The following is a 9340-nucleotide window of genomic DNA, read 5'->3' as shown; positions in this document are numbered from 1 at the left end:
TCTACAAAATATACTTCTGAAGCAGATAAACCATTAGTCTTGCTGGGGAATTTAAATTTTGTATCTTTAAACTTTTAAAACCACGTGTCATGAACAATAATTTTAGATACATTATGCTGATCAGTGTTAAAATATCAAGCTACGCTTTTTTAACCTAGTAGGTAATTGATTCACAGCTGTTTTCATGGTTTGCAGTGAGAAAAAAAAAAATGCTTCTTTATAGTCTATAGAAAAAAATATTTCTTTATGAAGGATCTGAGATCAGTATCTTGGAGATCTGTCACTGCTACTGCCACAGAAATAGGCAACACAGTAGAAAAGATTTATGCATAGAAGAGAAAGAGAGAGAGAAAAAGAAAGAAAGGTTCAAATGAGTAAAAGGCTAAACTGCTTTGATAGTGAATAAAAAGGCAAAAGAGGAGCAGCTCAATAGTTCAGTAATACACAGAAGCTTGAAGAATAAGAGAGACCTCAAAATGCATGGAAAAAGAAATAGAAGAGAATAATAAATGAATAAGGAATAAGAGTAGTAAGCAGACAGGAAGAAGAGGGTCAGAAACCCAGATGGTAAAATGGCCAAGGCGCAGAAAAAACACGTAGCAAGAAGGATTTTTTTAAAAGAGAAGGAGGTAACAGTTTTGTTGATGACCTCCAGTTCTATTAAATTCAGTGAGAGGAAAATCTGCCTAACTGGAAATTAAAACAGTTAAAGTTTTGACTGCAATTATTTTGAAATAAGAACATATTTTCCCAGTGAACACTGAATATTTTATAACTTTTCATGGAGGTTATCACAGCTTTGCAATGCTATACAGCAAACCAATTTCAGGGCTTGAGTGTCGTGGACATCTTCTGTTAGTGCAATGACTACTTTTTCAAATAAAGCAATTTAATTCCAGAAGGGCACCCGACAGTCTGTAGCTCAGCTTATGGCAAAACCAGAAATAGAATCAGGTACTAATCTTCACTTCGGGACTCTTCTCATTAGGTCACCCCAAATTTCTTGACGATCTATCACTGCAGCACTTAAGTGATGACAAGATCTGAGGGGGTTGGGGATGATGACTATGCTTTGTTTTAATCCTTAAGATAAATTTGGCAGCTGTGAGGCTAGTTTCTGTGAATTACATAGAATGCTCAGCCTCACTATAGTGATGGTAAAGTTGGTCTCTCATTTTTAAGCTTAAAAATAACTAAGGACTAACTACTTAGTCACTGTGGTTTTATAATCATTTTCTTTATATGATTTGCTGGATGAATTAAAAACATCTGGACTGAAAATATCAATGTTAACTTTTGCGAGAAAGAGTTTACAGATTACTGCTTAACTTAAAAAATGCACTTCTAAGTAAGTGAAGTGTCTAACCCAAAGTTTACAGGAAGAAACATGGAATAAAAATGGATAAACTACAATTTAAAGTCACAGTCTTGATACCTTCATATTAGATGCCTCAGTTTCCAGTTTTGTAAGATGATTGAAATTATCTTCTAGCTCTTGTCAAAGATTTGAGTTCTCCATCTTCAGGGCCTCAACTTGCTTTAACAACTGATCATAGGAAGCTGCAGCCATCCTTGGCTACCCCTGGACCTGTAAGGTTAAAAAGGATTTTGAAATTCACTACTGAAAAAATAGAGTGGCTGCTTGTTACAAAGAAAGGGATAAAGAAATAAAACCTCAGAGACATTTAACAAGAACTGTGTTAATGTAGCAGTTTCAGTACCAAAACAACACTGTGTGAGTGGCAGGGCCTTTCTGAGAAGCCGAAATACCGGGGTTTAATGAAAGACAAATAAGAGTTAACATAGAAGAGAACGTCAGTAGTGTTTGAAAAACACCTGCCTTTTCACAGGTGGGTAAGATTTCTATCAGGTTAGAATTTTTTTGAGGTTTCAGAGATATTTTAAATGGTCTTACAGACAAGATTTGGGAAATGCAGTTATTGATAAGAAATATATTTATATTGGTCATATTAATTTATTTCTGGATTTTGCCCAACAGTCACATAATTTTATAGCCCAAATGGATTAATGAGATTAGGTATTGCAGTCTACCACTTTTCATTTGATAAAAGGCTAGTCTTAAACATTATCCATGGGGAAATATGAAGTTCCAAAAAGGCCTCATTAAAAAGGCGGTCATTAAACAAAACAGACACAAGGGAGAGGATTGGATTGAGACTTCAACTCTTTTGGAAAGAAAGATGATAAAAACTGCTAATATAAATTATATTACATTTATCCAAAAGGATGAATACAATAGGCCATGTTATGGCATACGTATCACAGGACCCACTGTGCTCACATTGAGGCTGAAAGACACTTGAAGAAAACAGATGATTTTAGGAGTAGAGACTGTCAAAGAGAAGCGAAGCACAGCCTTGCTATTAATTACATTACCATGAAAGAAAAGGGGAGAAAAGAAAGATACAGATGATAGTCAGGTAATAAGAGGTCCTTGGCCTGAAGAATTAGAGAATGTTAGAAATTATGTTCAGACTACCGAAGTTCCAAAGACCCAGATCCTCTTTGTAGTTTAATTTCTATGGAATAAAATTCTACCTATCTCTTAAGAGTTAAAAAGTATAAGAGTCTGTACTCAAGCAATACTTAATAGATCTGGACATAAAAAAAGTGTTTCTGCAGTAAAAATCCACTATACGAAATAAGGCAGACAAATTACAACACTGGCTAGTCATGACAATATTGTAGTTCAGCAACTGGAAGGGATACCCTAACAAGGGAAATCAAGTGACACAGGTCTCCGTCTGTTCTCCAACAGCTAGGGACAATAAATCTGGAAGGAAACAAGAGTCCTGGGTGGTGGGGATCACCCTCAAAAACCTTCATGACTGAAAAGAGTGAGCGCTAGACTAGTATTTGGGGATCCGGGTCTCAGTTTCAGTCTTGGTCGTGCCTTCACCTTTGCCCCTGAATTTTAACTCATTTCACCATTCGTAAAATGGACATTTACTACCTTTTCTAATATAATTTGCAGGGATATTGTTAGAATTGAGAAACAAAAGGATGGTCTAAAAATAAAAGTCCTGTGTAAGTTATATCATGAAAATACACTTACTATGTAACTTCCTTAGTAAGACCTAAAGTTAATCTACTGTTAAAAGCCTTAGTCCTCTGACCAATCGACAAGAGGTGAAGAAGTAATTCACTCTTTTGAAAAAGGACTGAGAAGGTACATGAGAAACAAAGGAGAAATTCATAGGTGGGATCACTTATCTGTTTTGTGTGCATGCATGCTCAGTTGGGTTTGACTCTTTGCAACTCCATGGACTGCAGCCGATCAGGCTCCTCTGTCCATGGGATGATCCAGGCAAAAATACTGGTGTGGGTTGTCATTTCCTCCTCCAGGGCATCTTCCTGACCCAGGGATTGAACCCCAGTCTCCTGTGCTGGCAAGCGGTTTCTCTACTACTGAGCCACCTGGGAAGCCCTATCTATTTTATACCATACCACTAAGAAGCAGCTCTACCTACAAAGAGGCAGTACATTAAAAATCATGTGACAAAGGTGGGAATCTGACAGCATTTAGTAACATAAGACCTAAAATTCCTCACTCCAAACAAAATCCTAACAGGCAATTTTCCACTAAAATAGTATAAATAAGAGGAAAAGTAATAATACAGGGAAAGAGAAAATTACTGGAATTATGTTTAGACACAGAGGCTATAACCACATACAATCACAAAAAGAGCCAGATGGACAAAATGAGCAAGAGACTACTAAAAGTGCTTTTTACTGGAACAAAAAAGAATTCAACCCTTTAGGTGGACAATTAAAACATACCATTATTTTTTTTCTCTCTCCCTCCAGAATCAAAACATTTAAGTCATTTCTGCTTTAGAAAACAGGATGTTCTCATATAATTTTATGAGAAAAATACGATGTTTCGAGGTAATACTTTGCCTTATGTCCTTTTAATATGTTGCCGCCATACCTAAGTCAAAATTGCTTAATGCAAAATTTAAAAAATCATAAATTTGTTTTAGAAAGCCTTTTAAACAATCACAAGAATTTCATACCAAATATATCGTAAATGCAACTCACCCAGCATCATTTAAAAAAAAAAAAAAACCTCAAAATTTATCTGATGAAATGGGAAAAATCTTTGAATCTTTAAAACATGCTTCTCAGTAAGCGAAAGGGTTAGCTGCTCAGTCCTGTCCAACTCTTTGAGCGCCATGGATTGGAGCACGCCAGGCTCCTCTGTCGACGGAATTCTCTAGGCAAGCATACTGGAGAAGGGAGTCAATCTCTTTTTCAATGGATGTTCCTGATCCAGGGACAGAACTCAGGTCTCCAGCATTGGATTCTTTCTGAGTCACCAGGGAGACAGGGTGTGCACTAAAAGGATTCTCACCCCTTAAGAGCAGGGTAGGGGAGAAGAGAGTTTTATAAAAGGACTGTTATCTAGACTTTTATCCAAATGGTCACTAGAAACAAATCTACAAGGACCCTAAGATATTAACGCAAGGAGGCAGAAAAGTTTAGGTAGGTAAGGGATACACAATTAGAATTAAATCTGAAAGATTCTTTATTATAAATTAAGAAGTTTGGGATTTTAAAAAAATTAGTTAAACTGCTTTTATTCATTTGGTTTAATGAATTTTAAAAAAGATGTATTTGTCAGTACTATCAGATGGTAATGAAAAAAAAAAAAAAAAGAAAATATCAATGCAAAAAGAAACCAAAAGAATCATAGAAGACTACTTTGCTCAAGTCTATGTAAGCAAACTTGAAAACCAAATGAAATAGATAATTTACTAGAAAGTGTACTTTTGATACAAACTACTTTGATAAAAACTAACCGCAAGAGATGGAAAATCTAAAATTTACAACAAAAGTCACTGTTGTAAAACTGATATCACCCAACACATTAATAGAGCTACATAGAAGAAAAATATTATCATGCCGAAGGTGATGAAAAGACGCCTTAAAAACTCAATGCCCATTCTTATTGAAAATACTGGATATAAAAGCACACTTTTTAAACACAATATATTTCAGACCCACAATAAGCCAGCACCACCCGATGAGGAAATACTAGATATACTATATTACTAAAGTCAGGGAAAGCCCCATTTTTACCACTGTTACTCATTTTTATCAGTCAACACAGAGAATGAAATTAGAAAGGAATACTACTGGTAGGGGTACAATTAAATAACTAGAATATCCAAAAGAACCAACTAAATATTACTACAACAAGATAATCTAGTAGTTTAGTCAAGTACAAAACATAAAGAAATCTTTCCTTTATATGTACAAAGAGAAACCAGATAAACGATAAAATGAAAGAAAAGATCTTATCTATAATTTTAAAAAAACAGGCATAAACTGAATAAAGAGTTCAAAACATGTATGAGAAAAACTATGGAACACTTCTGAGAGACACAAAGGTAGATTTCAACAAATGGAAAGACATATCTTGTTTCTGTACTAAAGATTCAGTAGCATAATGATGTCCTTTCTCCCTGAGTTAATTTTACATGGTCCCCAAATAAATACTATATAAATTTTTTTTTTATTTTGTTTGCTACAGCTAGACAACTGGAAAGAAAAAACAAGCAAAAAAAAGGGAAAATATGAAGGGAAGAGCAAGAGTATTCCTATGACATATTAAATAATTGCTGCAAAGCCATTATAAGTAAAAGAGTACGAAGTCAAATGTACTGTATCAGTAAGCTAATTTCTTAGCTCTTATCATTATACTATGGATATATAAGATGTTAACATTAGGAGAAACTAACTGAAGGGTACATAGGAACTCTCTTATTTTTCTCTTTTATAAGTACAAAGTCATTTAAAAATAAAAAGACTTTAAAAAGCTAGGATACTGGCAGATCAACCAAGGGAACACATTTTTTTAAATTCCAGAAGTATATGAAAAGTTAGTCATAGTAAAGGTAGCATCTCAAAGACATGTAAGAAGATGAACTTGAAATAAGCGGCAAGCATATGACCCAGCAATCCCACTTCTGGGCATACACACCGAGGAAACCAGATCTGAAAGAGACACGTGCACCCCAATGTTCATCGCAGCACTGTTTATAATAGCCAGGACATGGAAGCAACCTAGATGCCCATCAGCAGACGAACGGATAAGGAAGCTGTGGTCCATATACACCATGGAATATTACTCAGCCATTAAAAAGAATTCATTTGAATCAGTTCTAATGAGATGGATGAAATTGGAGCCCATTATACAGAATGAAGTAAGACAGAGAGATAAAGAACATTGCAGCATACTAACACATATATATGGAATTTAGAAAGATGGTAATGATAACCCTATACGCAAAACAGAAAAAGAGACACAGATGTACAGAACAGACTTTTGGACTCTGTGGGAGAAGGCGAGGGTGGGATGTTTCGAGAGAACAGCATCGACACATGTATATTATCTATGGTGAAAGAGATCACCAGCCCAGGTTGCATGCATGAGACAAGTGCTCGGGGCTGGTGCACTGGGAAGACCCAGAGGGATCGGGTGGAGAGGGAGGTGGGAGGGGGGATCGAGATGGGGAACACATGTGTATCCATGGCTGATTCATGTCAATGTATGACAAAACCCACTACAATACTGTAAAGTAATTAGCCTCCAACTAATAAAAATAAATGAAAAATAAATAAATAAATAAGTGGCAAGGGCAGCAGGGCAGCCATGAGGAAGCATAAGACGGCACCTATCTCTCAAACTGCACATTAGGGTAAGTTATAGAAGAAACAGGGGTTCAAGTGCTAACAACATCACATGGCATTTAAATTACAGAAGAGAGTTGTGTTTGTAATTAAAAATACTTAAATGGAACATACCCTCTTCCAAGGAGGCTATTATAGAGCAACGAACATTTTAATTTCAACTTATTTGTGAAAGGGTAAGGCACATGGAAGGCTTGTTGGACCTCTGAAATGATTATGTCTATTACTACAATAGGGTTAATAAATCAAGTTCTTAGGTTATATCAAACAAATGGGACAGGTTTTTACTGGGAAAAAAGCATAACTACTTTTAATTAAACAGGATACATCCATGAAGTGGAATATTACACTGGCATTAAAAATGAGGTTGATGTACAAACAAACAAAAAGAAGAGAGAAAACAAGAGAGTATAGATCACTACGTCTCATACTGTTCATCCTGTTTTAGTAAAAAATAAAAGGGTTGTAAAAAGATAAAAATGTCATTGAGAAAAAGTACACTGACTGCCTCTGGAAAGGTCTCAGCTCTGCTGAGAAGATGCCTTCCTTTTCATTGTGTACGTTTTTGTAAAGTTTGAAGATCAGAGCAAAAGGTTAGTTTCTTTAAAAGATTGAATATTAGAGACAGACAAGATCCCAAATATATAAAGTGAACACAGTTTAAAGGTGGGGGGAATTGACTCAAGAAAGAAATAGATAATCTTAATAGTTCTACAACTACTGAAAGCTAGAGGAGTTTAAATGTTTCCCCTTTCCTCTGTCCAACACACACAAAAATACCAGATTCAAATGGCTTTATAAACACCTTCTACCAAACATTTGAGAAATGCATCATTCCAACCTTAACAAAATTAAATTATGTCATAGAAGATAATTAGATACAATTGTATTATGTAATTCATGTGGCATTAAGTGAAAATGCAGAATTATCAAATTATTAATACACAAATATTTATAACTAGATAACATATATTATAAATATTTTGTTAAATTATGATAGTTGTATAATTTATATAATCTAATAATTATATAAATTTATTAAATTACAGTGATCATAATAATTATGAATTAAAGTTAAATACATACTGTATTTGTAATATGATACTATCTAGCCAACTAGCCTTGTCTTTTTTTAAATGAACTATGTATGTGCACAGAGAAGACTGAAAGATCACTAAAATGTCAAGGGTCTTCCCTGGGTGTAGAAATGATAAAAATCGTGATTTTTCTAAATTTTATAACACTTCTACCAACTAACACACATTATTTCTGTATTTTTTCCTCCAAAAGTTAAGTACCTCTAGTTTGGACACAATTTGAAATCATCACATTTGAAGGAGAAGAAAAGTAAGGGAGCCAAAGGCAGATTCAGGTACATATATAAATTGTGGGGGAGCCTTTCTTAATACAAATTAATTCAAAATTGCTAGTGCTACTGCAAAAGGGCACAGGAACTCCAATTAAAGATTACTATTCACATACATAGAAAACTGAGGCTCAGAGAAATTTCAAGGTTAATTCAGGTCCACCCACAGTGAAGTGGCAAGCCAGTGTTGGTCAAATCCTCATGAGCAGATCATGCTAGACCACCTACCTAGATATACGTACAGTAGGTGCTCTGTATCCTTGGGTTCTCCATTCAACCACTGTGGATTCAACCAGCCACGGGTCAAAAATATACAGAAAAGATCTGGGGAAAGTTCCAAAAGACAAAACTTGCATTTGCCAAGCAGCCTGGCAACTACTTACATAGCACTTACAAGGTTATTATAACAAACCTAGAGACGACTTAAAGTATAATGGGAGGGATATATGTAGACTATATGTAAATACTATACTGTTTTATATTAATAAAAGGGACTTGAGCATCTCTGGGTTTTGATATCCTCCAAGGTCTCAGAACCAACCACTCACAGTTACTAAACGATGACTGTGTTATCTCCCAGAGCAGCTTGTTTCTCCTTCAGAGTCTCATGATTCCTAAAAAGTTACGTGTTCAGTTTGCATTCCCACCAACAGTGTAAGAGGGTTCCCTTTCCTCCACACTCTCTCCAGCACTTATTGCCTGCAGACTCTTGGATAGCACCCATTCTGACTAGCGTGACATGGTACCTCATTGTGGTTTTGATTTGCATTTCTCTGATAATGAGTGATGTTGAGCATCTTTTCATGTGTCTGTTAGCCATCTGTATGTCTTCTTTGGAGAAATGTCTGTTTAGTTCTTTGGCCCATTTATTGATTGGGTCTTTTATTGTTCTGGAACTGAGCTGCAGGAGTTGCTTGTATGTTTTTGAGATTAATTCTTTGCGAGTTGCTTTGTTTGCTATTATTTTCTCTCATTCTGAAGGCTGTCTTTTCACTGTTGGTGGGAATGCAAACTAGTACAGCCACCGTGGAGAACAGTGTGGAGATTCCTTAAAAAACTGGAAATAGAACTGCCATACGACCGAGCAATCCCACTGCTAGGCATACACACCAAGGAAACCAGAATTGAAGGAGACATATGTACTCCAATGTTCATCGCAGCACTGTTTACAATAGCCAGGACATGGAAGCAACCTAGATGTCCATCGGCAGACGAACGGATAAGAAAGCTGTGGTACATATATACAGTGGAATGTTA

At 35.7% G+C, this 9340-nt stretch overlaps 1 long non-coding RNA gene across 15 annotated transcripts in view; it reads right to left on the bottom strand.

The window, feature by feature from the left end:
* Positions 1–303: 303 nt before the first annotated feature.
* Positions 304–9340, bottom strand: part of LOC136165534 (uncharacterized) — a 1046218-nt gene continuing 1037181 nt past the window's right edge. For 6 of the 15 annotated variants that reach the window (XR_010662555.1, XR_010662561.1, XR_010662556.1 and 3 more), the window contains exon 8: positions 307–1588. This is a non-coding gene — a long non-coding RNA (uncharacterized lncRNA). Of the gene's footprint in view, positions 1589–9340 lie in introns of all 15 variants that reach the window. The other 9 variants (XR_010662557.1, XR_010662554.1, XR_010662560.1 and 6 more) reach the window with 4 other exon arrangements.

This window comes from Muntiacus reevesi, chromosome 3, assembly GCF_963930625.1.
Source record: "Muntiacus reevesi chromosome 3, mMunRee1.1, whole genome shotgun sequence".
NCBI classification, from domain to species: domain Eukaryota; kingdom Metazoa; phylum Chordata; class Mammalia; order Artiodactyla; family Cervidae; genus Muntiacus; species Muntiacus reevesi.
The sequence above is the reverse complement of the archived record's forward strand: the minus strand, read 5'-3'. Positions and strand labels throughout refer to the sequence as shown.